Source organism: Euprymna scolopes, chromosome 19 (assembly GCF_053919585.1).
Source record: "Euprymna scolopes isolate OS-2025 chromosome 19, ASM5391958v1, whole genome shotgun sequence".
NCBI classification, from domain to species: Eukaryota; Metazoa; Mollusca; class Cephalopoda; order Sepiida; family Sepiolidae; genus Euprymna; species Euprymna scolopes.
The window spans coordinates 127,733,639-127,746,138 of record NC_136500.1 but is presented as its reverse complement, the minus strand read 5'-3'; the positions used below and the strand labels follow the sequence as shown (position 1 = coordinate 127,746,138).

Sequence of the window (12,500 nt, the reverse complement as noted above, 5' to 3'; positions counted from 1 at the left end):
TACCTACTCTAATAATGCGCTAAACTTAAACAGATTTCAAAAATAAGCTGCCACAAAAAGCAAATGGCGGCGGCGTTTTCTTTAACATTTGTAAACATAGACGCATACAAACATCCAAGCACGAAGTTTACGATGGGTATGAGGAAAATTCAAGTTAATGTTTGAAAAGCTAGTTTTTTGCAGAAACACATCTTTCCACAACATCCAGTTACAAAGTCCAGATAGATTAGTAGAAGTAGAAAGATAAAAAATCCTCCCCGGCGGGGAATTGAACCCCGGTCTCCCGCGTGACAGGCGGGGATACTTACCACTATACTACCGAGGATTCGGATATTTACCTACTCTAATAATGCGCTAAACTTAAACAGATTTCAAAAATAAGCTGCCACAAAAAGCAAATGGCGGCGGCGTTTTCTTTAACATTTGTAAACATAGACGCATAAAAACATCCAAGCACGAAGTTTACGATGGGTATGAGGAAAATTCAAGTGAATATTTGAAAAACTAGTTTTTTGCAGAAACACATCTTTCACCAACATCCAGTTACAAAGTCCAGTTAGATTAGTAGAAGTAGAAAGATAAAAAATCCTCCCCGGCGGGGAATTGAACCCCGGTCTCCAGCGTGACAGGCGGGGATACTTACCACTATACTACCGAGGATTCGGATATTTACCTACTCTATAATGCGCTAAACTTAAACAGATTTCAAAAAAAAGCTGCCACAAAAAGCAAATGGCGGCGGCGTTTTCTTTAACATTTGTAAACATAGACGCATAAAAACATCAATGCACGAAGTTTACGATGGGTATGAGGAAAATTCAAGTAAATGTTTGAAAAGCTAGTTTTTTGCAGAAACACATCTTTCCACAACATCCATTTACAAAGTCCATTTAGATTAGTAGAAGTAGAAAGATAAAAAATCCTCCCCGGCGGGGAATTGAACCCCGGTCTCCCGCGCGACAGGCGGGGATACTTACCACTATACTACCGAGGATTCGGATATTTACCTACTCTAATAATGCGCTAACCTTAAACAGATTTCAAAAATAAGCTGCCACAAAAAGCAAATGGCGGCGGCGTTTTCTTTAACATTTGTAAACATAGACGCATAAAAACATCCAAGCACGAAGTTTACGATGGGTATGAGGAAAATTCAAGTTAATATTTGAAAAGCTAGTTTTTTGAAGAAACACATCTTTCCACAACATCCAGTTACAAAGTCCAGTAAGATTAGTAGAAGTAGAAAGATAAAAAATCCTCCCCGGCGGGGAATTGAACCCCGGTCTCCCGCGTGACAGGCGGGGATACTTACCACTATACTACCGAGGTTTCGGATATTTACCTACTCTAATAATGCGCTAAACTTAAACCGATTTCAAAAATAAGCTGCCACAAAAAGCAAATGGCGGCGGCGTTTTCTTTAACATTTGTAAACATAGACGCATAAATACATCCAAGTACGAAGTTTACGATGGGTATGAGGAAAATTCAAGTTAATGTTTGAAAACTAGTTTTTTGCAGAAACACATCTGTCCACAACATCCAGTTACAAAGTCCAGTTAGATTACTAGAAGTAGAAAGATAAAAAATCCTCCACGGCGGGGAATTGAACCCTGGTCTACCGCGTGACAGGCGGGGATACTTACCACTATACTACCGAGGATTCGGATATTTACCTACTCTATAATGCGCTAAACTTAAACAGATTTCAAAAAAAAGCTGCCACAAAAAGCAAATGGCGGCGGCGTTTTCTTTTAAATTTGTAAACATAGACGCATAAAAACATCCAAGCACGAAGTTTACGATGGGTATGAGAAAAATTCAAGTTGATGTTTGAAAAGCTAGTTTTTTGCAGAAACACTTCTTTCCACAACATCCAGTTACAAAGTCCAGTAAGATTAGTAGAAGTAGAAAGATAAAAAAATCCTCCCCGGCGGGGAATTGAACCCCGGTCTCCCGCGTGACAGGCGGGGATACTTACCACTATACTACCGAGGTTTCGGATATTTACCTACTCTAATAATGCGCTAAACTTAAACAGATTTCAAAAACAAGCTGCCACAAAAAGCAAATGGCGGCGGCGTTTTCTTTAACATTTGTAAACATAGACGCATAAAAACATCAATGCACGAAGTTTACGATGGGTATGAGGAAAATTCAAGTTAATGTTTGAAAAGCTAGTTTTTTGCAGAAACACATCTTTCCACAACATCCATTTACAAAGTCCATTTAGATTAGTAGAAGTAGAAAGATAAAAAATCCTCCCCGGCGGGGAATTGAACCCCGGTCTCCCGCGCGACAGGCGGGGATACTTACCACTATACTACCGAGGATTCGGATATTTACCTACTCTAATAATGCGCTAACCTTACACAGATTTCAAAAATAAGCTGCCACAAAAAGCAAATGGCGGCAGCGTTTTCTTTAACATTTGTAAACATAGACGCATAAAAACATCCAAGCACGAAGTTTACGATGGGTATGAGGAAAATTCAAGTTGATGTTTGAAAAGCTAGTTTTTTGCAGAAACACATCTTTCCACAACATCCAGTTACAAAGTCCAGTAAGATTAGTAGAAGTAGAAAGATAAAAAATCCTCCCCGGCGGGGAATTGAACCCCGGTCTCCAGCGTGACAGGCGGGGATACTTACCACTATACTACCGAGGATTCGGATATTTACCTACTCTAATAATGCGCTAAACTTAAACAGATTTCAAAAAAAAGCTGCCACAAAAAGCAAATGGCGGCGGCGTTTTCTTTTAAATTTGTAAACATAGACGCATAAAAACATCCAAGCACGAAGTTTACGATGGGTATGAGAAAAATTAAAGTTGATGTTTGAAAAGCTAGTTTTTTGCAGAAACACATCTTTCCACAACATCCAGTTACAAAGTCCAGTAAGATTAGTAGAAGTAGAAAGATAAAAAAATCCTCCCCGGCGGGGAATTGAACCCCGGTCTCCCGCGTGACAGGCGGGGATACTTACCACTATACTACCGAGGTTTCGGATATTTACCTACTCTAATAATGCGCTAAACTTAAACAGATTTCAAAAAAAAGCTGCCACAAAAAGCAAATGGCGGCGGCGTTTTCTTTAACATTTGTAAACATAGACGCATAAAAACATCAATGCACGAAGTTTACGATGGGTATGAGGAAAATTCAAGTAAATGTTTGAAAAGCTAGTTTTTTGCAGAAACACATCTTTCCACAACATCCATTTACAAAGTCCATTTAGATTAGTAGAAGTAGAAAGATAAAAAATCCTCCCCGGCGGGGAATTGAACCCCGGTCTCCCGCGCGACAGGCGGGGATACTTACCACTATACTACCGAGGATTCGGATATTTACCTACTCTAATAATGCGCTAACCTTAAACAGATTTCAAAAATAAGCTGCCACAAAAAGCAAATGGCGGCGGCGTTTTCTTTAACATTTGTAAACATAGACGCATAAAAACATCCAAGCACGAAGTTTACGATGAGTATGAGGAAAATTCAAGTTAATATTTGAAAAGCTAGTTTTTTGAAGAAACACATCTTTCCACAACATCCAGTTACAAAGTCCAGTAAGATTAGTAGAAGTAGAAAGATAAAAAATCCTCCCCGGCGGGGAATTGAACCCCGGTCTCCCGCGTGACAGGCGGGGATACTTACCACTATACTACCGAGGTTTCGGATATTTACCTACTCTAATAATGCGCTAAACTTAAACAGATTTCAAAAATAAGCTGCCACAAAAAGCAAATGGCGGCGGCGTTTTCTTTAACATTTGTAAACATAGACGCATAAATACATCCAAGTACGAAGTTTCCGATGGGTATGAGGAAAATTCAAGTTAATGTTTGAAAACTAGTTTTTTGCAGAAACACATCTGTCCACAACATCCAGTTACAAAGTCCAGTTAGATTAGTAGAAGTAGAAAGATAAAAAATCCTCCCCGGCGGGGAATTGAACCCTGGTCTACCGCGTGACAGGCGGGGATACTTACCACTATACTACCGAGGATTCGGATATTTACCTACTCTATAATGCGCTAAACTTAAACAGATTTCAAAAAAAAGCTGCCACAAAAAGCAAATGGCGGCGGCGTTTTCTTTTAAATTTGTAAACATAGACGCATAAAAACATCCAAGCACGAAGTTTACGATGGGTATGAGAAAAATTCAAGTTGATGTTTGAAAAGCTAGTTTTTTGCAGAAACACATCTTTCCACAACATCCAGTTACAAAGTCCAGTAAGATTAGTAGAAGTAGAAAGATAAAAAAAATCCTCCCCGGCGGGGAATTGAACCCCGGTCTCCCGCGTGACAGGCGGGGATACTTACCACTATACTACCGAGGTTTCGGATATTTACCTACTCTAATAATGCGCTAAACTTAAATAGATTTCAAAAACAAGCTGCCACAAAAAGCAAATGGCGGCGGCGTTTTCTTTAACATTTGTAAACATAGACGCATAAAAACATCAATGCACGAACTTTACGATGGGTATGAGGAAAATTCAAGTTAATGTTTGAAAAGCTAGTTCTTTGCAGAAACACATCTTTCCACAACATCCATTTACAAAGTCCATTTAGATTAGTAGAAGTAGAAAGATAAAAAATCCTCCCCGGCGGGGAATTGAACCCCGGTCTCCCGCGCGACAGGCGGGGATACTTACCACTATACTACCGAGGATTCGGATATTTACCTACTCTAATAATGCGCTAACCTTACACAGATTTCAAAAATAAGCTGCCACAAAAAGCAAATGGCGGCAGCGTTTTCTTTAACATTTGTAAACATAGACGCATAAAAACATCCAAGCACGAAGTTTACGATGGGTATGAGAAAAATTCAAGTTGATGTTTGAAAAGCTAGTTTTTTGCAGAAACACATCTTTCCACAACATCCAGTTACAAAGTCCAGTAAGATTAGTAGAAGTAGAAAGATAAAAAATCCTCCCCGGCGGGGAATTGAACCCCGGTCTCCAGCGTGACAGGCGGGGATACTTACCACTATACTACCGAGGATTCGGATATTTACCTACTCTAATAATGCGCTAAACTTAAACAGATTTCAAAAATAAGCTGCCACAAAAAGCAAATGGCGGCGGCGTTTTCTTTAACATTTGTAAACATAGACGCATAAAAACATCCAAGCACGAAGTTTACGATGGGTATGAGGAAAATTCAAGTTAATGTTTGAAAAGCTAGTTTTTTGCAGAAACACATCTTTCCACAACATCCAGTTACAAAGTCCAGTAAGATTAGTAGAAGTAGAAAGATAAAAAATCCTCCCCGGCGGGGAATTGAACCCCGGTCTCCAGCGTGACAGGCGGGGATACTTACCACTATACTACCGAGGATTCGGATATTTACCTACTCTAATAATGCGCTGAACTTAAACAGATTTAAAAAATAAGCTGCCACAAAAAGCAAATGGCGGCGGCGTTTTCTGTAACATTTGTAAACATAGACGCATAAAAACATCCAAGCACGAAGTTTACGATGGGTATGAGGAAAATTCAAGTTAATGTTTGAAAAGCTAGTTTTTTGTCAGAAACACATCTTTCCACAACATCCAGTTACAAAGTCCAGTTAGATTAGTAGAAGTAGAAAGATAAAAAATCCTCCCCGGCGGGGAATTGAACCCCGGTCTCCCGCGTGTCAGGCGGGGATACTTACCACTATACTACCGAGGATTCGGATATTTACCTACTCTAATAATGCGCTAAACTTAAACAGATTTCAAAAATAAGCTGCCACAAAAAGCAAATGGCGGCGGCGTTTTCTTTAACATTTGTAAACATAGACGCATAAAAACATCCAAGTACGAAGTTTACGATGGGTATGAGGAAAATTCAAGTAAATGTTTGAAAAGCTAGTTTTTTGCAGAAACACATCTTTCCACAACATCCAGTTACAAAGTCCAGTTAGATTAGTAGAAGTAGAAAGATAACAAATCCTCCCCGGCGGGGAATTGAACCCCGGTCTCCCGCGTGACAGGCGGGGATACTTACCACTATACTACCGAGGATTCGGATAGTTACCTACTCTAATAATGCGCTAACCTTAAACAGATATCAAAAATAAGCTGCCACAAAAAGCAAATGGCGGCGGCGTTTTCTTTAACATTTGTAAACATAGACGCATAAAAACATCCAAGCACGAAGTTTACGATGGGTATGAGGAAAATTCAGGTTAATGCTTGAAAAGCTAGTTTTTTGCAGAAACACATCTTTCCACAACATCCAGTTACAAAGTCCAGTAAGATTAGTAGAAGTAGAAAGATAAAAAATCCTCCCCGGCGGGGAATTGAACCCCGGTCTCCCGCGTGACAGGCGGGGATACTTACCACTATACTACCGAGGTTTGGGATATTTACCTACTCTAATAATGCGCTAAACTTAAACAGATTTCAAAAATAAGCTGCCACAAAAAGCAAATGGCGGCGGCGTTTTCTTTAACATTTGTAAACATAGACGCATAAAAACATCAAAGCACGAAGTTTACGATGGGTATGAGGAAAATTCAAGTTAATGTTTGAAAAGCTAGTTTTTTGCAGAAACACATCTTTCCACAACATCCAGTTACAAAGTCCAGTTAGATTAGTAGAAATAGAAAGATAAAAAAATCCTCCCCGGCGGGGAATTGAACCCGGGCTCCCGCGTGACAGGCGGGGATACTTACCACTATACTACCGAAGATTCGGATAGTTACCTACTCTAATAATGCGCTAAACTTAAACAGATTTCAAAAATAAGCTGCCACAAAAAGCAAATGGCGGCGGCGTTTTCTTTAACATTTGTAAACATAGACGCATAAAAACATCCAAGCACGAAGTTTACGATGGGTATGAGGAAAATTCAAGTTAATGTTTGAAAAGCTAGTTTTTTGTCAGAAACACATCTTTCCACAACATCCAGTTACAAAGTCCAGTTAGATTAGTAGAAGTAGAAAGATAAAAAATCCTCCCCGGCGGGGAATTGAACCCCGGTCTCCCGCGTGACAGGCGGGGATACTTACCACTATACTACCGAGGATTCGGATATTTACCTACTCTAATAATGCGCTAAACTTAAACAGATTTCAAAAATAAGCTGCCACAAAAAGCAAATGGCGGCGGCGTTTTCTTTAACATTTGTAAACATAGACGCATAAAAACATCCAAGTACGAAGTTTACGATGGGTATGAGGAAAATTCAAGTAAATGTTTGAAAAGCTAGTTTTTTGCAGAAACACATCTTTCCACAACATCCAGTTACAAAGTCCAGTTAGATTAGTAGAAGTAGAAAGATAAAAAATCCTCCCCGGCGGGGAATTGAACCCCGGTCTCCCGCGTGACAGGCGGGGATACTTACCACTATACTACCGAGGTTTCGGATATTTACCTACTCTAATAATGCGCTAAACTTAAACAGATTTCAAAAATAAGCTGCCACAAAAAGCAAATGGCGGCGGCGTTTTCTTTAACATTTGTAAACATAGACGCATAAAAACATCCAAGCACGAAGTTTACGATGGGTATGAGGAAAATTCAAGTTAATGTTTGAAAAGCTAGTTTTTTGCAGAAACACATCTTTCCACAACATCCAGTTACAAAGTCCAGTTAGATTAGTAGAAGTAGAAAGATAAAAAAATCCTCCCCGGCGGGGAATTGAACCCGGGCTCCCGCGTGACAGGCGGGGATACTTACCACTATACTACCGAAGATTCGGATAGTTACCTACTCTAATAATGCGCTAAACTTAAACAGATTTCAAAAATAAGCTGCCACAAAAAGCAAATGGCGGCGGCGTTTTCTTTAACATTTGTAAACATAGACGCATAAAAACATCCAAGCACGAAGTTTACGATGGGTATGAGGAAAATTCAAGTTAATGTTTGAAAAGCTAGTTTTTTGCAGAAACACATCTTTCCACAACATCCAGTTACAAAGTCCAGTTAGATTAGTAGAAGTAGAAAGATAAAAAAATCCTCCCCGGCGGGGAATTGAACCTCGGTCTCCCGCGTGACAAGCGAGGATACTTACCACTATACTACAGAGGATTCGGATATTTACCTACTCTAATAATGCGCTAAACTTAAACAGATTTCAAAAATAAGCCGCCACAAAAAGCAAATGGCGGCGGCGTTTTCTTTTACATTTGTAAACATAGACGCATAAAAACATCCAAGCACGAAGTTTACGATGGGTATGAGGAAAATTCAAGTTAATGTTTGAAAAGCTAGTTTTTTGCAGAAACACATCTTTCCACAACATCCAGTTACAAAGTCCAGTTAGATTTGTAGAAGTAGAAAGATAAAAAAATCCTCCCCGGCGGGGAATTGAACCCCGGTCTCCCGCGTGACAGGCGGGGATACTTACCACTATACTACCGAGGATTCGGATTCTCTAATAATGCGCTAAACTTAAACAGATTTCAAAAATAAGCTGCCACAAAAAGCAAATGGCGGCGGCGTTTTCTTTAACATTTGTAAACATAGACGCATAAAAACATCCAAGCACGAAGTTTACGATGGGTATGAGGAAAATTCAAGTTAATGTTTATAAAAGCTAGTTTTTTGCGGAAACACATCTTTCCACAACATTCAGTTACAAAGTCGAGTTAGATTAGAACCATTAGAAAGATAACAAATACTCCCCGGCGGGGAATTGAACCCCGGTCTCCCGCGTGACAGGCGGGGATACTTACCACTATACTACCGAGGATTCGGATACTCTAATAATGCGCTAAACTTAAACAGATTTCAAAAATAAGCTGCCACAAAAAGCAAATGGCGGCGGCGTTTTCTTTAACATTTGTAAACATAGACGTATAAAAACATCCACGCACGAATTTTACGATGGGTATGAGGAAAATTCAAGTTAATGTTTGAAAAGCTAGTTTTTTGCAGAAACACATTTTTCCACAACATCCAGTTACAAAGTCCAGTTGGATTAGTAGAAGTAGAAAGATAAAAAATCCTCCCCGGCGGGGAATTGAAACCCGGTCTCCCGCGTTACAGTCGGGGATACTTACCACTATACTACCGAGTATTCGGATATTTACCTACTCTAATAATGCGCTAAACTTAAACAGATTTCAAAAATAAGCTGCCACAAAAAGCAAATGGCGGCGGCGTTTTCTTTAACATTTGTAAACATAGACGCATAAAAACATCCAAGCACGAAGTTTACGATGGGTATGAGGAAAATTCAAGTTAATGTTTGAAAACTAGTTTTTTGCAGAAACACATCTTTCCACAACATCCAGTTACAAAGTCCAGATAGATTAGTAGAAGTAGAAAGATAAAAAATCCTCCCCGGCGGGGAATTGAACCCCGGTCTCCCGCGTGACAGGCAGGGATACTTACCACTATACTACCGAGGATTCGGATATTTACCTACTCTAATAATGCGCTAAACTTAAACAGATTTCAAAAATAAGCTGCCACAAAAAGCAAATGGCGGCGGCGTTTTCTTTAACATTTGTAAACATAGACGCATAAAAACATCCAAGCACGAAGTTTACGATGGGTATGAGGAAAATTCAAGTGAATATTTGAAACACGAGTTTTTTGCAGAAACACATCTTTCCACAACATCCAGTTACAAAGTCCATTTAGATTAGTAGAAGAAGAAAGATAAAATATCCTCCCCGGCGGGGAATTGAACCCCGGTCTCCCGCGTGACAGGCGGGGATACTTACCACTATACTAACGAGGATTCGGATATTTACCTACTCTAATAATGCGCTAAACTTAAACAGATTTAAAAAATAAACTGCCACAAAAAGCAAATGGCGGCGGCGTTTTCTTTAACATTTGTAAACATAGACGCATAAATACATCCAAGCACGAAGTTTACGATGGGTATGAGGAAAATTCAAGTTAATGTTTGAAAACTAGTTTTTTGCAGAAACACATCTGTCCACAACATCCAGTTACAAAGTCCAGTAAGATTAGTAGAAGTCGATAGATAAAAAATCCTCCCCGGCGGGGAATTGAACCCCGGTCTCCCGCGTGACAGGCGGGGATACTTACCACTATACTACCGAGGATCCGGATATTTACCTACTCTAATAATGCGCTAAACTTAAACAGATTTCAAAAATAAGCTGCCACAAAAAGCAAATGGCGGCGGCGTTTTCTTTAACATTTGTAAACATAGACGCATAAAAACATCCAAGCACGAAGTTTACGATGGGTATGAGGAAAATTCAAGTGAATATTTGACAAACTAGTTTTTTGCAGAAACACATCTTTCCACAACATCCAGTTACAAAGTCCAGTTAGATTAGTAGAAGTAGAAAGATAAAAAATCCTCCCCGGCGGTGAATTGAACCCCGGTCTCCCGCGTGACAGGCGGGGATACTTACCACTATACTACCGAGGATTCGGATATTTACCTACTCTAATAATGCGCTGAACTTAAACAGATTTCAAAAATAAGCTGCCACAAAAAGCAAATGGCGGCGGCGTTATCTTTAACATTTGTAAACATAGACGCATACAAACATCCAAGCACGAAGTTTACGATGGGTATGAGGAAAATTCAAGTTAATGTTTGAAAAGCTAGTTTTTTGCAGAAACACATCTTTCCACAACATCCAGTTACAAAGTCCAGTTAGATTAGTAGAAGTAGAAAGATAAAAAATCCTCCCCGGCGGGGAATTGAACCCCGGTCTCACGCGTGACAGGCGGGGATACTTACCACTATACTACCGAGGATTCGGATATTTACCTACTCTAAGAATGCGCTGAACTTAAACAGATTTCAAAAATAAGCTGCCACAAAAAGCAAATGGCGGCGGCGTTTTCTTTAACATTTGTAAACATAGACGCATAAAAACATCCAAGCACGAAGTTTACGATGGGTATGAGGAAAATTAAAGTTAATGTTTGAAAAGCATTTTTTTTGCAGAAACACATCTGTCCACAACATCCAGTTACAAAGTCCAGTTAGATTAGTAGAAGTAGAAAGATAAAAAATCCTACCCGGCGGGGAATTGAACCCCGGTCTCCCGCGTGACAGGCGGGGATACTCACCACTATACTACCGAGGATTCGGATATTTACCTACTCTATAATGCGCTAAACTTAAACAGATTTCAAAAAAAAGCTGCCACAAAAAGCAAATGGCGGCGTCGTTTTCTTTTAAATTTGTAAACATAGACGCATAAAAACATCCAAGCACGAAGTTTACGATGGGTATGAGGAAAATTCAAGTTAATGTTTGAAAAGCTAGTTTTTTACAGAAATACATCTTTCCACAACATCCAGTTACAAAGTCCAGATAGATTAGTAGAAGTAGAAAGATAAAAAATCCTCCCCGGCAGGGAATTGAACCCCGGTCTCCCGCGTGACAGGCGGGGATACTTACCACTATACTACCGAGGATTCGGATATTTACCTACTGTAATAATGCGCTACACTTAAACAGATTTCAAAAATAAGCTGCCACAAAAAGCAAATGGCGGCGGCGTTTTCTTTAACATTTGTAAACATAGACGCATAAAAACATCCAAGCACGAAGTTTACGATGGGTATGAGGAAAATTCAAGTGAATATTTTACAAACTAGTTTTTTGCAGAAACACATCTTTACAAAACATCCAGTTACAAAGTCCAGTTAGATTAGTAGAAGTAGAAAGATAAAAAATCCTCCCCGGCGGGGAATTGACCCCCGGTCTCCCGCGTTACAGGCGGGGATACTTACCACTATACTACCGAGGAGTCGGATATTTACCTACTCTAATAATGCGCTAAACTTAAACAGATTTCAAAAATAAGCTGCCACAAAAAGCAAATGGCGGCTGCGTTTTCTTTAACATTTGTAAACATAGACGCATAAATACATCCAAGCACGAAGTTTACGATGGGTATGAGGAAAATTCAAGTGAATATTTGAAACACGAGTTTTTTGCAGAAACACATCTTTCCACAACATCCAGTTACAAAGTCCAGTTAGATTAGTAGAAGTAGAAAGATAAAAAATCCTCCCCGGCGGGGAATTGAACCCCGGTCTCCCGCGTGACAGGCGGGGATACTTACCACTATACTACCGAGGATTCGGATATGCACGTAATCTAATAATGCGCTAAACTTAAACAGATTTCAAAAATAAGCTGCCACAAAAAGCAAATGGCGGCGGCGTTTTCTTTAACATTTGTAAACATAGACGCATAAAAACATCCAAGCACGAAGTTTACGATGGGTATGAGGAAAATTCAAGTAAATGTTTGAAAAGCTAGTTTTTTGCAGAAACACATCTGTCCACAACATCCAGTTACAAAGTCCAGTTAGATTAGTAGAAGTAGAAAGATAAAAAATCCTCCCCGGCGGGGAATTGAACCCCGGTCTCCCGCGTGACAGGCGGGGATACTTACCACTATACTACCGAGGATTCGGATATTAACCTACTCTAATAATGCGCTAAACTTAAACAGATTTCAAAAATAAGCTGCCACAAAATGCAAATGGCGGCGGCGTTTTCTTTAACATTTGTAAACATAGACGCATAAAAACATCCAAGC

At 39.7% G+C, this 12,500-nt stretch overlaps 31 non-coding genes across 31 annotated transcripts; all 31 read right to left on the bottom strand.

Annotated features, from left to right (window-relative positions):
* Positions 1 to 253: 253 nt before the first annotated feature.
* Trnad-guc (transfer RNA aspartic acid (anticodon GUC)) lies at positions 254 to 325 on the bottom strand. Its single transcript has one exon. It is a non-coding gene; the product is annotated as a tRNA-Asp (tRNA).
* A 263-nt stretch (positions 326 to 588) lies between these two features.
* Positions 589 to 660, bottom strand: Trnad-guc (transfer RNA aspartic acid (anticodon GUC)). The gene has a single exon. It is a non-coding gene; the product is annotated as a tRNA-Asp (tRNA).
* Positions 661 to 922: 262 nt separating this feature from the next.
* Positions 923 to 994, bottom strand: Trnad-guc (transfer RNA aspartic acid (anticodon GUC)). The gene has a single exon. It is a non-coding gene; the product is annotated as a tRNA-Asp (tRNA).
* Positions 995 to 1,257: 263 nt separating this feature from the next.
* Positions 1,258 to 1,329, bottom strand: Trnad-guc (transfer RNA aspartic acid (anticodon GUC)). The gene has a single exon. It is a non-coding gene; the product is annotated as a tRNA-Asp (tRNA).
* Positions 1,330 to 1,926: 597 nt separating this feature from the next.
* On the bottom strand, positions 1,927 to 1,998 carry Trnad-guc (transfer RNA aspartic acid (anticodon GUC)). The gene has a single exon. It is a non-coding gene; the product is annotated as a tRNA-Asp (tRNA).
* Positions 1,999 to 2,261: 263 nt separating this feature from the next.
* Trnad-guc (transfer RNA aspartic acid (anticodon GUC)) lies at positions 2,262 to 2,333 on the bottom strand. The gene has a single exon. It is a non-coding gene; the product is annotated as a tRNA-Asp (tRNA).
* A 263-nt stretch (positions 2,334 to 2,596) lies between these two features.
* On the bottom strand, positions 2,597 to 2,668 carry Trnad-guc (transfer RNA aspartic acid (anticodon GUC)). Its single transcript has one exon. It is a non-coding gene; the product is annotated as a tRNA-Asp (tRNA).
* A 264-nt stretch (positions 2,669 to 2,932) lies between these two features.
* Positions 2,933 to 3,004, bottom strand: Trnad-guc (transfer RNA aspartic acid (anticodon GUC)). Its single transcript has one exon. It is a non-coding gene; the product is annotated as a tRNA-Asp (tRNA).
* A 263-nt stretch (positions 3,005 to 3,267) lies between these two features.
* On the bottom strand, positions 3,268 to 3,339 carry Trnad-guc (transfer RNA aspartic acid (anticodon GUC)). Its single transcript has one exon. It is a non-coding gene; the product is annotated as a tRNA-Asp (tRNA).
* A 263-nt stretch (positions 3,340 to 3,602) lies between these two features.
* Trnad-guc (transfer RNA aspartic acid (anticodon GUC)) lies at positions 3,603 to 3,674 on the bottom strand. The gene has a single exon. It is a non-coding gene; the product is annotated as a tRNA-Asp (tRNA).
* A 598-nt stretch (positions 3,675 to 4,272) lies between these two features.
* Trnad-guc (transfer RNA aspartic acid (anticodon GUC)) lies at positions 4,273 to 4,344 on the bottom strand. The gene has a single exon. It is a non-coding gene; the product is annotated as a tRNA-Asp (tRNA).
* Positions 4,345 to 4,607: 263 nt separating this feature from the next.
* On the bottom strand, positions 4,608 to 4,679 carry Trnad-guc (transfer RNA aspartic acid (anticodon GUC)). The gene has a single exon. It is a non-coding gene; the product is annotated as a tRNA-Asp (tRNA).
* A 263-nt stretch (positions 4,680 to 4,942) lies between these two features.
* Positions 4,943 to 5,014, bottom strand: Trnad-guc (transfer RNA aspartic acid (anticodon GUC)). The gene has a single exon. It is a non-coding gene; the product is annotated as a tRNA-Asp (tRNA).
* A 263-nt stretch (positions 5,015 to 5,277) lies between these two features.
* On the bottom strand, positions 5,278 to 5,349 carry Trnad-guc (transfer RNA aspartic acid (anticodon GUC)). The gene has a single exon. It is a non-coding gene; the product is annotated as a tRNA-Asp (tRNA).
* A 264-nt stretch (positions 5,350 to 5,613) lies between these two features.
* Positions 5,614 to 5,685, bottom strand: Trnav-gac (transfer RNA valine (anticodon GAC)). Its single transcript has one exon. It is a non-coding gene; the product is annotated as a tRNA-Val (tRNA).
* A 263-nt stretch (positions 5,686 to 5,948) lies between these two features.
* Trnad-guc (transfer RNA aspartic acid (anticodon GUC)) lies at positions 5,949 to 6,020 on the bottom strand. Its single transcript has one exon. It is a non-coding gene; the product is annotated as a tRNA-Asp (tRNA).
* A 263-nt stretch (positions 6,021 to 6,283) lies between these two features.
* Trnad-guc (transfer RNA aspartic acid (anticodon GUC)) lies at positions 6,284 to 6,355 on the bottom strand. The gene has a single exon. It is a non-coding gene; the product is annotated as a tRNA-Asp (tRNA).
* Positions 6,356 to 6,954: 599 nt separating this feature from the next.
* Positions 6,955 to 7,026, bottom strand: Trnad-guc (transfer RNA aspartic acid (anticodon GUC)). The gene has a single exon. It is a non-coding gene; the product is annotated as a tRNA-Asp (tRNA).
* Positions 7,027 to 7,289: 263 nt separating this feature from the next.
* On the bottom strand, positions 7,290 to 7,361 carry Trnad-guc (transfer RNA aspartic acid (anticodon GUC)). Its single transcript has one exon. It is a non-coding gene; the product is annotated as a tRNA-Asp (tRNA).
* Positions 7,362 to 8,296: 935 nt separating this feature from the next.
* On the bottom strand, positions 8,297 to 8,368 carry Trnad-guc (transfer RNA aspartic acid (anticodon GUC)). Its single transcript has one exon. It is a non-coding gene; the product is annotated as a tRNA-Asp (tRNA).
* A 256-nt stretch (positions 8,369 to 8,624) lies between these two features.
* On the bottom strand, positions 8,625 to 8,696 carry Trnad-guc (transfer RNA aspartic acid (anticodon GUC)). Its single transcript has one exon. It is a non-coding gene; the product is annotated as a tRNA-Asp (tRNA).
* Positions 8,697 to 9,285: 589 nt separating this feature from the next.
* Positions 9,286 to 9,357, bottom strand: Trnad-guc (transfer RNA aspartic acid (anticodon GUC)). Its single transcript has one exon. It is a non-coding gene; the product is annotated as a tRNA-Asp (tRNA).
* A 263-nt stretch (positions 9,358 to 9,620) lies between these two features.
* On the bottom strand, positions 9,621 to 9,692 carry Trnad-guc (transfer RNA aspartic acid (anticodon GUC)). Its single transcript has one exon. It is a non-coding gene; the product is annotated as a tRNA-Asp (tRNA).
* A 262-nt stretch (positions 9,693 to 9,954) lies between these two features.
* On the bottom strand, positions 9,955 to 10,026 carry Trnad-guc (transfer RNA aspartic acid (anticodon GUC)). Its single transcript has one exon. It is a non-coding gene; the product is annotated as a tRNA-Asp (tRNA).
* Positions 10,027 to 10,289: 263 nt separating this feature from the next.
* Trnad-guc (transfer RNA aspartic acid (anticodon GUC)) lies at positions 10,290 to 10,361 on the bottom strand. The gene has a single exon. It is a non-coding gene; the product is annotated as a tRNA-Asp (tRNA).
* Positions 10,362 to 10,624: 263 nt separating this feature from the next.
* On the bottom strand, positions 10,625 to 10,696 carry Trnad-guc (transfer RNA aspartic acid (anticodon GUC)). Its single transcript has one exon. It is a non-coding gene; the product is annotated as a tRNA-Asp (tRNA).
* Positions 10,697 to 10,959: 263 nt separating this feature from the next.
* Positions 10,960 to 11,031, bottom strand: Trnad-guc (transfer RNA aspartic acid (anticodon GUC)). The gene has a single exon. It is a non-coding gene; the product is annotated as a tRNA-Asp (tRNA).
* Positions 11,032 to 11,293: 262 nt separating this feature from the next.
* Positions 11,294 to 11,365, bottom strand: Trnad-guc (transfer RNA aspartic acid (anticodon GUC)). Its single transcript has one exon. It is a non-coding gene; the product is annotated as a tRNA-Asp (tRNA).
* Positions 11,366 to 11,628: 263 nt separating this feature from the next.
* Positions 11,629 to 11,700, bottom strand: Trnay-gua (transfer RNA tyrosine (anticodon GUA)). Its single transcript has one exon. It is a non-coding gene; the product is annotated as a tRNA-Tyr (tRNA).
* Positions 11,701 to 11,963: 263 nt separating this feature from the next.
* Trnad-guc (transfer RNA aspartic acid (anticodon GUC)) lies at positions 11,964 to 12,035 on the bottom strand. The gene has a single exon. It is a non-coding gene; the product is annotated as a tRNA-Asp (tRNA).
* Positions 12,036 to 12,298: 263 nt separating this feature from the next.
* Positions 12,299 to 12,370, bottom strand: Trnad-guc (transfer RNA aspartic acid (anticodon GUC)). Its single transcript has one exon. It is a non-coding gene; the product is annotated as a tRNA-Asp (tRNA).
* Positions 12,371 to 12,500: the final 130 nt, after the last annotated feature.